Source organism: Pinus tabuliformis, chromosome 3_1 (assembly GCF_031772625.1).
Source record: "Pinus tabuliformis cultivar Carrire ecotype Pingquan chromosome 3_1, CPIR1, whole genome shotgun sequence".
Taxonomy (NCBI): Eukaryota; Viridiplantae; Streptophyta; class Pinopsida; order Pinales; family Pinaceae; genus Pinus; species Pinus tabuliformis.
This window is the reverse complement of record NC_142301.1, coordinates 960,420,061-960,426,175: the sequence shown is the minus strand read 5'-3', so window position 1 is coordinate 960,426,175 and position 6,115 is coordinate 960,420,061. Positions and strand designations below refer to the sequence as shown.

The window sequence follows — 6,115 nt, the reverse complement described above, 5'->3', positions numbered from 1 at the left end:
TTATCAATTGTTTTACCACCCTCTAATGGTCAACATGCTTTTTACCTCTTGTTCTACCACTCTGTAATTGTTTCCGCACTACAATGCGGATCCGAGTGGTGTAGTGCTGTAGCTGGTAAGGGACAGTCACCGCAGGAAAACGACAAGCACTCTAAAAGAGTGAGCCAATCGAGTCAACTGCCATAGGGCATTAAATGCCGGCTTACATGTACCTGAGATAGTCCGATAACACAATGTCATTATTTTTTATTTATTTAGTCACTGTCTACGTGTGCCTGAGATAGTCCGATATCACATCGCCAGTCACAGCGCGCGTGTGTTATCGAGAGATATCTCAAACGCATGTAAGCGGCATTTAATGCCCTCTCCTTAGCTCTTGATCGAGCCAACCACTCAGCATTCAAATCGTTTTATTCACGTGATCTTTGTTGAAGTTTATGTTTAGATTGTAATCTTTTCAAAATTTGCATAGATTAATAAAAATGAAATAAAAAACGATAATTTACTTTTCGACATGCATTATCATTATTCACACAAAACTGGAATGATTACTTTTCGACTCACATTATAATTATTCAACCACAGGTGGCGCATGGTTGAAGGGATCGGCGGGCGGTGACGGATTAAAGATGCGTGGGTTGGGACTCGGCAACTTACCTGCCCAGGAACAACCCACTTGACCGAGAGCCGGCAGAAATGGGGCCCTATAGGTTGGGGAAATGCGAGCTAGTTGAAAATTAAATCAATTCACCAACTTATTCCGTAAAGCAGCGTCGGGATAGACCGCGACATATCAGCGGCCGAATATGCTTTTAAGATGCGAATATGCTAGTGTGATGCAGAACAATTTTGGTATTAATTAATTTTCAAACTAAACTGTAAAATTATAAAGTATATTGTGCTGTCAAATCGACCGCTTTGCGGATGTTTGCCATTAATCACATTGTCGCTGGATTGTCGATGCGTGATGCATCTGGTCTTGCTCTTGTTATGTTACTTATTTGCCCCGGTTTACTGTTACATTTCGAGAGTAATAGCCATCAACCTTTCTCGGAATATGCCCACGGGATGCCCATGGGATACCCACCGGACATGTTCAGGTACCTCTGGTAAGCTTATAAAGGCGATGCCTGGATTCGTTCTGAATGCAGGTGGGGCGGAGCCTCCATGGGATCTGCCGATCAAACTCTCTGGAGGATTCCGAGGAGGTAATCTCTTTATCAACAACTTGATCAGTTTGTTGAATATTTGTTACAGTGGAGACTTAATTTCGGTATATGTTGTAGGCCATAGATTTCTATTTAGGATGTATATTTATATTATATATATTTGTGGAACGAAAGAATGATGATCGTAGGGCTTCTGCAGATTGTAGTAGACGATAGAAAGGCGATCGGATGAAACTATTAGTTTCCTGACAGGAAGATCCGTGCAGAGAGACTAAATCCTCTCTCAGCAATTTTTTATGCAGGGCAACTCTGATACTTTGGCAATGATTATATATTGTTCCGCTACTTACCAGTTTCAACATTATCGTATATCAAATGTGAGAAGTATGTAGGTAGTTACTGCAATAAAGCTGTTCAAATTATTTGTCCTCGAATGGGGAAGTCATATTTGAAATCATAAAACAAGTGAATGTTTCCGTCAGCGATATTTACTTTTCTTCTTCGCGGAATGGAAGCAGAAGAAGAGCAAACAGTTTAGCATACGTGTAGTTTGTTGTGTTACTGAAGACGTTGAATTGGGGATTTCCTGGGCAACATGGGTATTGTTCGGATGACAGGCGATGCTATTGATTATTTTGTTTCCCTTTGAAACGCTTCATGGGGCTCTGCTCTCGCATTTAATATGAATAGGACAAGGAATGTTACAAATTTCGACATTTTTAATAGAAGGAAAATAGAAAGGTTAAATTTTATGGAGAATAGTATGGAAAATTTTGAAATAATCTCTTAAATTTGTGTATAGCTTCGTACGGATCTGAATATAAAAGCATCTCCCCGTAGATGTATGATAGTATTTAGCCCGCGCTTATCGCTTGGGTGGTTTTTGTTTACTTTTATCGTATTGGATACCAGTTAGGTCGTCGAAAAGAACCATGATACTTCAATATTTAAATTATTTAAGAATAACAATAATTTAATTTATGTGTTATATATATATATATATATATATAAAAAAGTAAACAAGGTTATTGTTTTATTCCAGGTTGAAAAAAACACGCTGGTATTGTATTAATAAAACCCAGTACATATGTGAATATTGGGAGCACTATTAAATGATGTGCATCATCTAAACAATAAAAAAATACATCATAAGGCATTCAGCTTCATATCACACATGTTTTACATATTGGTTATTAGTGATGAAAATTAAATAAGCAAATAAGATGTCGATTGCCTGTACTAAACAACAAGATATGGGAAAGCTCAGGCATATAAAAAAAACAAATACATAATAGATCATAACAATGTAGCCATAAGAAAATATAAACTAAACAAGGGAAGCTGCGAGGCAGCAAGTCCCTGCATCAAGTTAAAATAAGCATTTCTTATGCCTTGCATTTGCTGTTTTTAGAGGGGCCGAGGAAACACAGCTCCTGTTTTACCTTGACAACTTATTGCTTGCATCTGCCTGCTGCTCTTGCTTACTTACGGTAGGGATCGAACAACTCAAGTACACAGTCATGCGCCATACTCACAGTCTTTACTAGAACCTCTGCTTAGTCTAGAAGCTCTAGTCATAGAATCACTTCTAGTCATAGAACCTCTAGTCTTTGCAGCTAGTTAGTGCCAGTTGTCATTGCCGATAGCTAAAAGTCATAGCAAGTCGATCACAGCCAGGAGTAGCCTTAAGGGCATAGCCAAGTAGGTCCTATTTGATGTGGCATCAATGGTACACTGATTCTTTAGATTCAAGGAGCGTTGTTATTTCTAATCAGGGCAGTCTGCAGTGCCTCTCCTTTGTCAGCTTGATATGCTTGTTTTGTAACCATCGGCATCCCAGCAGAGATGATAAAAGCATAAAAATGAGAGTTTCAGCACCATTGCAGATCCAAATGCATAGCATCAAGTTAAAATAAGCATTTCTTATGACATACTGTAACATGTGAAGAATACAAGACAAGCACGACATTATGCCTATGAAGCAGACTGAAATTGGAATACTGGTTAGATTCTTTAGATTCAAGGAACGCTGTTATTTGCAATCAGGGCAGTTTGCAGTGCTTCTCCTTTGTCAGCTTGATATGCTAGTTTTGTAATCATCGGCATGCCAGCAGAGACGATAAAAGCATAAAAATGAGAGTTTCAGCACCATGGCAGATCCAAATGCATATTTGAAGCATCAGTCGTAGAAATTAACATAAATAAAATTAAGGGAAGCCAAATTCCTTGTGCTTCGTTGCAGCTTTGTCTATCTAAATGTGATAAAGTGCATCATCCATAGTTACCTGCACTTCACCCTGATCAAGTACTGTTGCAGAATGTCAAATGACAGTACAGTATTGTTATTTTTGTTGGAGATATGTCATTATAGTTGGATTGGATTCATCTTCTTCAAGAAATGTGTAGGCAAAAGTTCTTTATTCTCGGGCTGACTAACTTTCAGAGGATCGCTTCCTCTGGCTACGGTTGGAAGAATATCATAAAACAAAAAGGCATGGAGGTCCAACACTAAAGTTGAAAAAAAAATTCCAAAGATACGCTACCCACAGGGAAAAAATGGCAGGGGAACCAAACAGAAAGAGTTCATCACGCATCTGCCACCTTTTTATGACTTTACTTCATCTCAAGGGACCTGGAAGACAATACACATGGATACTTCACCAAAAGGCAAATCTTTGTTACTATTTTAATGGAAAGTTTGGAAGTTGGTTTAATCAAACCAAAATCTTAGAATGCAGTAAGAAGCACACTAGCTTACAATTAATTAATACCATTGCCATCAAACGAAACTAAGTCAGTAACCATGGAATCTATTGCAAACACTATTACCATCTTTTTAAGCTTCATTATGGCACAAATAGCTCAATAATATAAACATGGAGAACATACCCATGAAGAATTCAGACCAATACATGTTCTCGATAGCATCCTTGAATTGCTGCACTTTCTCACTGTCAAGTTCAATGCTACCAATTTCACTTTTATTAACATTTGCTGCCAAAGAATCAAATTGTTTAAGACTGGCACAATTGGAGCTCACTTGTGATATAGCTTTAACTTCAGATTACTGTATTAAAGAACAACAATTATATATATTCCCCTTGTTGCACTCCACATTAGGTAATAGAACGTGTCAATTGTTCAATAATTATCATTATCTCATTGCATAAACAACATAGCCTTCCCCTTAAAGCCTGGATCAAGTTAAATACAGATTACAAAACTCAAAAGTTGGCGTATGCATCTGCAAGTGATCGGTAAACTGAATCTTTCACTAGAGGAAGAAGTTGCGCCTTGACGCAAGCATTGAGAAGCCTTAAAGATTTGCCTGGGAACTCTGTTTTTAAGTATTTGCCAGCTACAGTTAGGAAGAAGCATGCTGCTAAACTCCTGTACACAGTCGAAAAAGGGGCACTCATTCCTATTCTCAACCTTGATCACAGCATTTGCACTCCCCTTTATGTTCAGTACTGCTGTCTCCTGATGCAACTTGTGTTGAGCTGTTTGTATCAAGAACACAAGAATTAATTGGCCAACGCTTTCATGGCATACCTTTATGTTCAGTACTGTTGTTTCCTGATGCAAGTTGTGTTGAGCTGTTTGTATAAAAAACACAAGAATTAATTGGCCAAAGCTTTCGTGGCCCATCAAAGTTCAGGAAATCCATGACTAAGGAGGCAGAGCAAAAGAACTACAACAATATGTGAGCTGTTTGTATCAAGAAGACAAGAATTAATTGGCCAATGCTTTCATGGCATACCTTTATGTTCAGTACTGCTGTCTCCTGATGCAACTTGTGTTGAGCTGTTTGTATCAAAAACACAAGAATTAATTGGCCAAAGCTTTCGTGGCCCATCAAAGTTCAGGAAATCCATGACTAAGGAGGCAGAGCAAAAGAACTAGAACAATATGTAACATATTTTTGAGCTACAATGCGGACCTCAAGGTGTTGCGTCAACTCATTGCTGAGAAAGTGCCACTCCTGAGATGACATTAAAGTATTGAATATACACAGTTCATTACCTCAAGGTGTTGGTATACTATACAAGTTGCACATTAGTATAGATTCAATGTCATGAGAAGTTTAGGATACATGACTAAAACAGTTACACATAAATTGTATAAACATGAAGATGTCATTGCAGCGTTGATATGACATTAAAGTATTGAATATACACCGTTCATTACCTCAAGGTGTTGGTATACTATACAAGTTGCACATTAGTATAGATTCAATGTCATGAGAAGTTTATGATACATGACTAAAACAGTTACACATAAATTGCATAAACATGAAAATGTCATTGCAGCAAAAAGACAATAATGAAGGTTCAAGAAGCTTCAATCAGTTAGTTTTCAAGAAGCTTCAATCAGTTAGTTCCTTACCTGGATCGCTTTTGCTCACATATTATTATCAGCACATAAAAATTTATCTATACCCAGGAGCAGGCCCAGTTACGGATCCATTACCTACATAAAATTCAAATCAATTCCAACAATAAATACTCTAAGGGATAGTGGAGAACTCGCACTTGCACCAAAAATACTAAATTACCTGAACATGTGAGCACTCTATAAATTTTACGAAATCATCAAGCCTTATAACATCGTCATAAACATAACTCCAAACCTATTGCAAATATTGTAATTTCGATAGGAATATCCACAAGAAGATGCAAATATTGTGGAAACATGTTCTTCAAATCAAAAGACAAAGAATTAAATAAAAGCTGGCCTCACAAAAAATGATGACACTTTAGCCCTAGGATATGGAAATGTGAGAATGAAAAAACTGACATTTTCAAACCTAAAAAGCAGATTTGAACCCTGAGACATGAACTTTAGAAAAGGCTTGTTGAACCTCGGCTCCGATAATAATGCTTTAGTGAAGATGATGCCCAATAAATTGAATTCAGTCTTTCCATTCAAATGAAAAGACATTTGGA

At 37.5% G+C, this 6,115-nt stretch overlaps 1 long non-coding RNA gene across 1 annotated transcript; it reads left to right on the top strand.

Moving 5' to 3' along the window:
* The first annotated feature begins 1,155 nt into the window (after positions 1-1,155).
* Positions 1,156-1,919, top strand: LOC149191001 (uncharacterized). The gene is made up of 2 exons (XR_016256560.1): positions 1,156-1,208; positions 1,369-1,919. It is a non-coding gene; the product is annotated as an uncharacterized LOC149191001 (long non-coding RNA).
* Positions 1,920-6,115: the final 4,196 nt, after the last annotated feature.